Below are 9,744 nucleotides of genomic sequence, written 5' to 3'. Positions count from 1 at the left end.
CATGCAAGCTTTTCCTTGCTGAATAAGCTAGTCAAGAAGGACCTCGTCCGTGGATTGCCAAAGTCAAAGTTCAAGGATCACAAAGTGTGTGATACATGTGTGAACGGAAAGCAAGTCAGGTCCTCTTTCAAGCCAAAAAAGGAAGTAAGCACTTCAAGGCCACAGGATTTTATCCATATGGATATGTGTGGACTTATGAGGGTGCCCAGCAGAGGAGGAAAGAAATACATTTTTGTCATTGTAGATGACTACTCCAGATTCACATGGACCCTTCTCCTCAGAACCAAGGATGAAATATTTCTAGTCTTTGCTGCCTTTGTGAAGCAGATTCAAGTGAAGATCAGCCATAATGTTGTAAGCATAAGATCTGATCATGGTACATAGTTTGACAATGAACAATTTGACGAATTTCGTGCTAAAAATGGTATAAGTCATATTTTTTCAGCTCCCAGAACACCCCTACAAAATAGTATTGTGGAGAGAAAAAATAGGACTCTTGAAGACATGACAAGGACGATGCTAATTGGCAGTGGTGTACCAAAGAGCTTTTGGGCTGAGGCGGTGAACACTACCTTCTATTTGATAAACAGGTGCATGATCAGGTCCTTCCTAAACAAGACCCCGTATGAATTGCTAAACGGGAGAAAATCCAAGCTGACTTACCTGAAAACATTTGGTTGTAAATGTTTTGTTCTAAATAATGGTAAGAAAGCGCTGGGAAAAATTGATGCCAAAAGTGATGAAGGGATCTTTCTTGGATATTCTTCACAAAGTAAATCATACAAGGTCTACAACAAAATGACTCAATGTGTTGAAGAAAGTGTATATGTAATCTTTGATGAATCACACTACTTAAGTGGGAAAGATGCACATGCTAAGAATGATCAAGACGAAGAGCAGTCAAAGGTTCCTCGAGAAGTAATGGATATGGAAAACGGGAAGGCAGATCTAATGAGTCACATCAAGGAGTCTAACGAAGAAGAAGCAACAGAACCTCCAGCTGATTCAGAAGAACCTGGTTCCTTCATTACAACATCTGAAGCAGAAAACAAAGTTGCTGATGTTGTGCAAGGAACTCCCGATGCTGAGCAGAGAAGTGGAACTCACTCTTCCGTGGATGCAAACGATGGATCCCACTCGGAGGAACCTAGGTCTTCTCACAATGAGATTCAGGTGTCCAACTAGAAGCACAAAAGCTCATATCCTCTCTAGAATGTGATCACTCTTCTTGATTCAGGGATTCAAACTAGATCAAATACAAGAAGCATGTTTGCCTTCTCAGCTTTCCTCTCTCAAATTGAGCCCAAACATTTCAAGGAAGCATTGAAAGATGCTGAGTGGATTGTTGCTATGCAAGATGAACTCCATCGATTTGAGAGGAACATCGTGTGGCACCTGGTTCTTCGACCTTTAGATAGAACTGTTGTTGAAACCAGGTGGCTGTTCAGAAACAAGCTTGATAAGTTTGGAAATTCAACAAGAAACAAGGACATGTTGGTAGTTCAAGGTTATAATCAAGAAGAAGGAATTGACTATGATGAGACTTTTGCTCCAGTTGCACGGATGGAAGCCATCAGAATTCTCATTGTATTTGCATCTCATAAGGAATTCAAGTTGTTCCAAATGGATGTCAAGAATGCATTTCTGAATGGATATTTAAAGGAAGAAGTTTTTGTCAAACAACCACCTAGTTTTAAATGTCATGAGCATCCTGAACATGTATTCAAGCTCGACAAGGCACTATATAATTTAAAGCAGGCCCCTCGTGCATGGTATGAAAGGTTGTCCAGGTTCCTTTTGGAAAATGGCTTTACAAGAGGGAAAATTTATAATACTCTCTTCCTGAAGAAAAGAGGGAGGAACTTGTTAATTGTGCAAGTTTATGTTCACGATATCATATTTGGTGCAACAAATGATTCCTTATGTGAGGATTTTGCCAAGCTTATGGGAAGCGAGTTTGAGATGAGTATGATGGGGGAACTAAAATTCTTCCTAGGTTAGCAAGTTAAGCAAACCTCTAAGGGAACGATGATAAGTCAACATAAATACATTAAAGAGCTTTTGAAGAGGTTTGATATGGAAAGCTCAAAGACTATTGATAACCCTATTGCCATAACCACTCATCTGGACATGGACGAACCTGGTTTCCCTGTGAATGAAACCATGTATCGGGGTATCATTGGTTCACTCACTAACCTGAAATTCAGTTTATTGCGGAATTATGTGCTAGATTCCAGTCAAGTCCAAAAGAATCTCATCTGAAAGCTGCAAAGAGAATTCAGTGGTACCTCAAAGGAACACATGACCTGGTCCTCTACTATCCCTCATGAGATAATTTTGACTTAATTAGGTATGCTAATGTTGATTATGCTGGTTATTTGGTCAATAGAAAGAGTACATCTGGGATGGCACATTTTCTGGGATCATGCATGATTTGATGGGGGTACAAAGAAATAAAACTCTGTATCTCTTTCTACAGCTGCAGTTGAATATGTTGCAGTTGCTTCCTGTTGTGCTCAATTGTTCTGGATCAAGCAACAACTATAAGATTTTGATATGTTTTCTGATTTTGTGCCACTATTGTGTGACAACACAAGTGCTCTCAACATGGCAAAGAATTCGGTTCAGCATAAGAGGACAAAGCACATTGATGTGTGACATCATTTTCTTAGGGACAATATTGAAAAGGGTCTAATTTGAATGAAGTTTTGCAAAACAGAGGACCATGTAATTGATATCTTCAACAGAGCATTGAGTAGAGAACATTTTGAAAGAATCGACTGTAGTTGGGACTAATAAAATTGAACTGAGAACCTGGTCCCTCAATGACTGGCTATGAAGGAATGTGATGGTAAACTACTAAAAAGTATTTTCTGGCAATTTCTAACTTAATTCTATAGAGTTAATGATGTTGCAATTTGGTAGAAAAATGAGGCTCATATTTTCAAAAATCAGTCACGGAACCTGGTTCGTTTCACTTAGGTTAGTAGTTCCTCTTACACTCATACACATTTTAAACTGTTAAAAGTTCCACGTCATTAAAATGTGTCTGTACTTTCTCTCATATCTTTTTAATCCCAAACGTCTCATTTTTTACAAACCAACCCAATCTGTTGCACCCAGTATTAACCGATCCCTCATTCCCTCTAAATAACCCCTAAACACTTGTCTCCTTCATAACTGTCGATATCAAAAGCCATCAAACTCTCATCTTCTCTCAAAACCCCTTTTTCTTGTGTCTTTATTCTTAAAAATTACCATGTCTTCCCAAAAGCCAGAGTCCCCTAAAGCCACCTTTGTCACTCCCACTGTGTCTTCATCTTAAGATGCACAACTGCCCGAGTTTGAGTCTTTACCGTCACCCAGTGAAAACCCCATCTTCGACCAAAAACCACCCACTGTCTCTTCTCCGACTCTATCAAGTTCTTCTTTCCACTGTAGCCGAAAAAATCTAACACCCAAAAAGTTTGTCGCGACAAACTCTCCCTCTGCTATGCCTAAAAATAGCAGAAGACGAAGAAGAGGGAACATAGGTTTCTAGTCAGCAAGTTGACAAAGTAACTGTAGCCCAAGAGGATGTTGTAGGTTTTGGTGAAGTATCTGGTGTGTCTACCACTCCTTCTGCTTCGGCATTTTATCTGAATATTGCATCACCATCAGGTAATTCCTCTCTCGCTTGTACTGATTCTACATTGGTGGATGTGAATGAGAAGGAAGCCATAGAGAACATGCTATTTATTGCTACTAAAGGGGGTTTGGTTGGGGAGTATGTGTCTGGTGATTTGAGTGCTGAGACTCAGAGGGAAGAAAAGGGTAAGGAGGATGGAAGTGTGGAACGGGTACCTCAAGGAGAATTGGTACCGGTTAGTATTACGGGAAAGCCATTAGAGGGACCTGCTCCATCTGTCCAAGAAGATCACTTTGCTACTACTTGAGATGAAACTCCATGCTCCATTAAAAAGCCACTGATAGTATTAACCCTCTCCCTTCCGCTCATCTAGATGCAGTTCCTTTAGATTTTGTGATTCCTGAGATGAAGCCTTTATCTGAAGAGGAATATGATGAAAGTGAGAAGGATTATGATGATATGCATGTGGCATAATTTTTAGTTGCTAGAAGTAGTAGGGCAGTCCCCAAAGAGCCTGTTCTTAAAAGACCCACTACTAGGCAGCAGAAGAAAGAGGCCCTTGAGAGTGCTTTGAAAAGCAATAAGGAGAAAAAGAAACAAAGAAGGTTGGTAAAAGGAGGGAAATTAGTGATTGAGGAGGATTTGCCTCCGGCAAACATTATGGATGTTAAGGATGAAGAGGTGAATGAGGAACCTGCTTCTCTTGTTCGTAAATCCGCTAAGAAGTCGGTGCTTGTGAAGCACAAGAGAGGATCGTCTGTGAAAGATATTGAGATTGATAAAGAGAAGAGTATTGACGAGAAGGAGTCTGGTGAGAAAGGTAAGTCTGAGAAGAAGGAGAAAAGTGTGAAAAAGTCTTAGAAGAGAAAGGTAAGTGACAAATAGGAACCTGGTTCCTCCGAAAAGGCCAAAGTGGAGGTGTCGGAAGCTCACATAAGAGAAGACCTGGAGAAGCAAAGGGTACTATGGGACAACGTGTTTAGTGCTGATATTCTTGAAATATCATTCATGAGATAATTGGTTGCAATCTACAAGTTCCAGAAGTGGACTCATCTGTTTACCATTCAGAGTCCTAAAGTTTATGAATAAGAGGTTCGCAGTTTCTGCGGGAATCTGTTCATTGTGGAAGACGACAATACTAACTGAAGATTAATGGAGTGGATTTTGTGATGGATGAAGCTGTACTAGGAAGTATCTTGGGTGTGCCCACTGATGGTCTCTCATCTGTTAAAGAGAGTTGTTCCCCTGACTTTAGGAGGATCATTCTAAATACTTAGACTGTTCAGAGAGGGGAATGGGTGCACAAGAAGGCTTTGCTTCCAGAATATCACTCATGTTTGAGATGGTGAACAAGGTCCTGCTCCCTCTCGCGGAAAGACGTTCCATTACTTCAATAGCGGACATGTTCCCTATGGAAGCATTGAATTGATACACTACCATCAACCTACCTGGTATCATGATTGAACATATTAAAAAGTTGGCAGACTTCAAGGACGGGAACCATGGTTTGCCTTATGGGTTCTTACTCACTTGAGTGTTGGAATATTTTCAACGTCCCTTTAGGAAGAGCGGCGGTGGGAACTCGAAAGCAAACGTTCTTAATGACTACCTTGGAGGAGTGCGAGTGTATAGATTAGAAGGGAGGAGTTGGAAGGAATTCTACGATGCTCAAATTGCTGCTAACGAGGAAATAAGGAGGCTGAAAGCTAGGAATGCCATTCTTGTGGGAGAGACCAGTCAAGCCAAAGAGGAACCTCGTTCTAGCAGTGCACAATGTATAGAGGTTGCGCGCTTGACGGCTGAAAATGGAGACCTAAGGAAACAGGTTGAGAACCTGAAAGAGCAGCTGATAAACGAGCAGTGGTCTGCAAATGCTCGAATGGATATTATTCTCAAAGACCTTGCCTCTACATCCTTCCCTCCCTCTTCTAGTTCCCCTTAAACAATCCCCTTTTCAGTGTCCTGTTTATACGAGCTTGTCTTAGTCTAGTGTCCTGTTATGGCTTGTTGTTGTTTTGACTATGGTACTTTAAGTTTGTTTATTGTTTGGATGTTTTGTAATAATGGTACTAATGCCTATGTTTTTTTCCCTCAAATTAATCAATGAGCATCTCGGTCTTATGTTATGCATGTTATACTCATGTGCTATGTTTTCAGCTATGTTGTGTGCACACAAGTGGGATGAATTAATTTTGTTGGACTTCTTTTTGCGTTTACTTGCATAAATTCTTTTTATGATGCAAAAAAGGGATAAGAATAATTGAAGGGGAGAAGGAGAAACAAGTTCTCAAGGGGAATATAACTAATCTACATGGTGAATTGTATGAAGATCTGGTTCTCAAGGGGAACTTCAATTCTAAGCTTGTCATCATGAAAAAGAGGGAAATTGATAATTTATGTGCCTTTATATTTTGATGATTTAACAAACTTCATATGAGAACCAGATAGGGAACCTAATGCAAAGCCCCAAAGTGCTCAGAACAGCAAGTCACATATCTGACACAAGTTCCAATAATATTAGTCAAAGAAATAGTAGAAGGAACGAAATGGCTATCCGTTCCTACGGTCACACTACAAGTTAACTCCTTACAACTGTTAAAACCCTTGCACTGCACACGCAACAGTGCAACAGTTACTTTTTGGAGCATGCTGTGTACCAGATACTTGATTACATCATGTCAATGACCTAACTTATATATTACCAACATGAGGCAAGGCAAAACACACTTACAAATCCTAAATCATTAAGTCTCACTCAAGTGTGTTGTCACCTTCATTCACTCCAAGGCTTGAAGAACAAAGTAGCAATAGAACACAGGACCAGATCCCAGTACTGAGTTCATAGTGTGTCCTTAGTATTGTTGTATCTTTGTTAATGTTATTCACTTGTAATTCCTATTCAACTTAGTTAGAAGCATTTATCACGCCCAACTATGCCTTATAAAAAGGACTAAGCGGTTGTTACAAATATAATCCGGTTTACAAGTTCGGAGTCGAATCCCACAAGAAATTAACGTATTAATCACAAATGCTAGTTTAACTAGAATTCAAGTAATCAACTTTCAAAAATATTGAATAATGAGTGGAGTGTTTACCAATTAACAACGAGATAATTAAAAAGCTGTAATTTTATTACTAACAAAGCAAATGTTGTAAACAAGATTGGAAAGGCGAAAGGTTATGATTTCACCTCTTATCGGAATCCTCTCTACTACGTCTCCTATAAATTTGCCTAGATACTCTCTACCGATCATGAACACTTTAGGTGTCGTAATTCTCTTCCGAGAAAATACAACAATTTACTACACGTATTCTTCAGAACTACTCTAGCTAGCACTAGTTTACCGCTCACTAAGGTCGCACTAAGGTTTTGTTATTCCTAATCCCACCTTTAAACCCTCCGTATTGATCCCTCAAATACGTTAGGAGTGACGTTGTTCAACAACTACCTAAATATGTACCCTTTTCCAAGTAATACACACTAAATAGGCATAACCGATTGGGGGCCCTTCAATCAACCACAATAATCACGTTGTTGAACAAGTAGAGAAAATCCAATGGCAAATTTATATTAAACGCAACAAAAATTCATACTCCAAGAGGTTCCATTAAACCATATAATACGGAGTTTAGATACTCATAATTGTTTTCACAACCACAATATAAGAATGCATCACCAATACTAGAAAAAGAAAGATAAAAACTTGTTTTCTAATATTCCATCTTGCTCCTTGCATGTTCTTGCCTTCAAAGTTCTTCAAAAAACCAAGATACCCTCTTTTTGGACGAGTTGGGCTTCATATAGGTCAAGGGAAGTCGCCTCAGGAATTACAATTTTAGCCCTGAAATATTTTTTCTCAGAAGGACATGCGCGGCCGCGCACCTGCGCAGGTGACTGCGCATCTGGCCGTGCACTTTGGCCAGTTTCTGCTTGACTTGCGCGGCCGCGCACCTGGGCAATTTACTGCACTCTCCTTCGTTCTTCTTTTTAAGTGCGCTAACCTCCTTTGATCCTGGAAAGAATTCTCAATTTATTCCATAAGCTTTTACTTGGCCTTCAACGCTTCATATCGGCTCAAAAAATTGTCCCTAACCTCATTGTAGCCCGAAATTGCTCCCGTAAAGCATAAAGTACTCAGTCAGAGTAATTTACTGCCTTCTAACGCTCAAACATAAGTAAAGTGCAATAATTTAGAGTTCAAATAGTGGCCAAAATACATAGTTATAGCCTACCATCAACACCCCACACTTAAATCGTTGCTCGTCTTCAAGCAATCAAACCATACTTTACATAGACGCAACCTCACTGAGCGACTTTCCTAACTCATCACACCAAGAATATTTAAAATATACTAAGCACAGTAGTGTAACATCTTCACCTCAAGAATTTACTCACAAGCACCACACATTATTCACAACTTACTCACTTACTCTAACACAAAGGTCAAGAATTACCTTTTCTTCATGAATCAAGTGCCCTCCCACAACAAAAGAGGATAGTTCCACAATCAATCAAATTCAAGAACAATTAGGAACTCAAGATAGACAGAAGTCATTCACTCTCAGAAACGACATTCATGTGCCACAAAAGATGCACCATAGACTTGCCCGTAGTGTACTACTCTACTAATTGAGTTCATTCAGTCAAGGATCAAGTAGGACTTTTAACTGGTTGTAATGTAGGCTGCAGGATGGGTAGGATACATTTAGATATAAGCGCGACTACACCTCCCCAAGAACTTTAATACATACACTTTAACAGTCAAACCCCACACTTATGTCAAACCATATCTCCAGCTTCATATCATTATGCATCAACTCCCTACTTATTTAAGCACATTTACATCAAGAGTCACCATTATTTTCACAACAATACAAAACATTTCCAAGGTGACTCTTACTTTTTCCAGAACATTGCACCCTTCTCCTTATTTCACTAGTTCCACTCAAAAGCCAAACCAACCACCTCACACTTCAACTATTACAAAGTTCATAGAAATTTTAAGTGTTCATGGTTGGTAAATGGTTCAAATAGATGGTCAATTCAAACAAAAGGGTAAGGCTTGTAATGTGGCTGCCAACAAAACATGATTACAGTCTCAAAGGGATTAACTAAGATACATAACAATTAGGTGGTAAAAGCATATCACTAGCTCAACAAAGAAATGCTTATGTCACTTCCTAGGCTGACAAAACTACTATTTCTCTTTGCAAACACACGGGGCAAGTTCTAGACATCAAATGTAATGCACAGAATACAACAAACATCACACGCACATGGCACATGACTCACTCAAGATTGGATCATCAAGACACTCTAGTCAAAGCAGTTAAGAAAAGTTAAGAACATACAATTTAAGACATTTATACAAGAGTCAAAAACTGAGCCTAAGCGTCACACTAAAGCACTCACTATTCTCAAGGCATAACGAAGTCAAGAGACATGTTTTCATTTCAGCCCATAGCACAAGGGTACCTACACCAAAAAAAATAAAAACTAACTACACCCGGTTCAAACAAAAATCCTTAGAAAAGAACCGCGGCACAAAGAAAAATCAAGGGGGATTTAATACACTACCTACAAAAGAAAATCTTTTTGTCATTTTCTTTCGATTTAAATTCCTCAAGAAACCCGTCGATTAATATCCATCGTCAGGAAACGTCGAAAATTTTAAGTTTTCAGGTTTTTATTTTTACTACTCAAACTCCCAAAAGAAACTAAAACTAATATACATTACTACATATATACAACATAAATACAACATATCCCCCACCCCGCACTTTAAGTGGTGGCATGTACCCATGTCACACAAAGAAAAATGTAATGCAAAGAAAACTTTCCTGATAGAGTCAGTCCGTGTCGGAGACCGTATCGGGGTCTAGATAGCAAGCCCTGCCAAGAGCACGCAGCCATGCCATGACCTTTGTCTCGGACTTGGCATTTTGGGTTGCAAGGGCATCCACTCGAGCTCCCAAGTCTGTGATAGAAGGACACATCCCCGCCATTTCCTTCTCTAAGGCCCCCATTCTTGTGTCCCATCTGACAATTGAGGTTCCCTCAACAACCTGCTCGTGCGGGGGTGAAGCAGCAACAACCTCAGCTTGCACTTCATTAC

Source organism: Nicotiana tomentosiformis, chromosome 2, assembly GCF_000390325.3.
Source record: "Nicotiana tomentosiformis chromosome 2, ASM39032v3, whole genome shotgun sequence".
NCBI lineage: Eukaryota > Viridiplantae > Streptophyta > Magnoliopsida > Solanales > Solanaceae > Nicotiana > Nicotiana tomentosiformis.
This window is presented reverse-complemented; position numbering follows the sequence as displayed.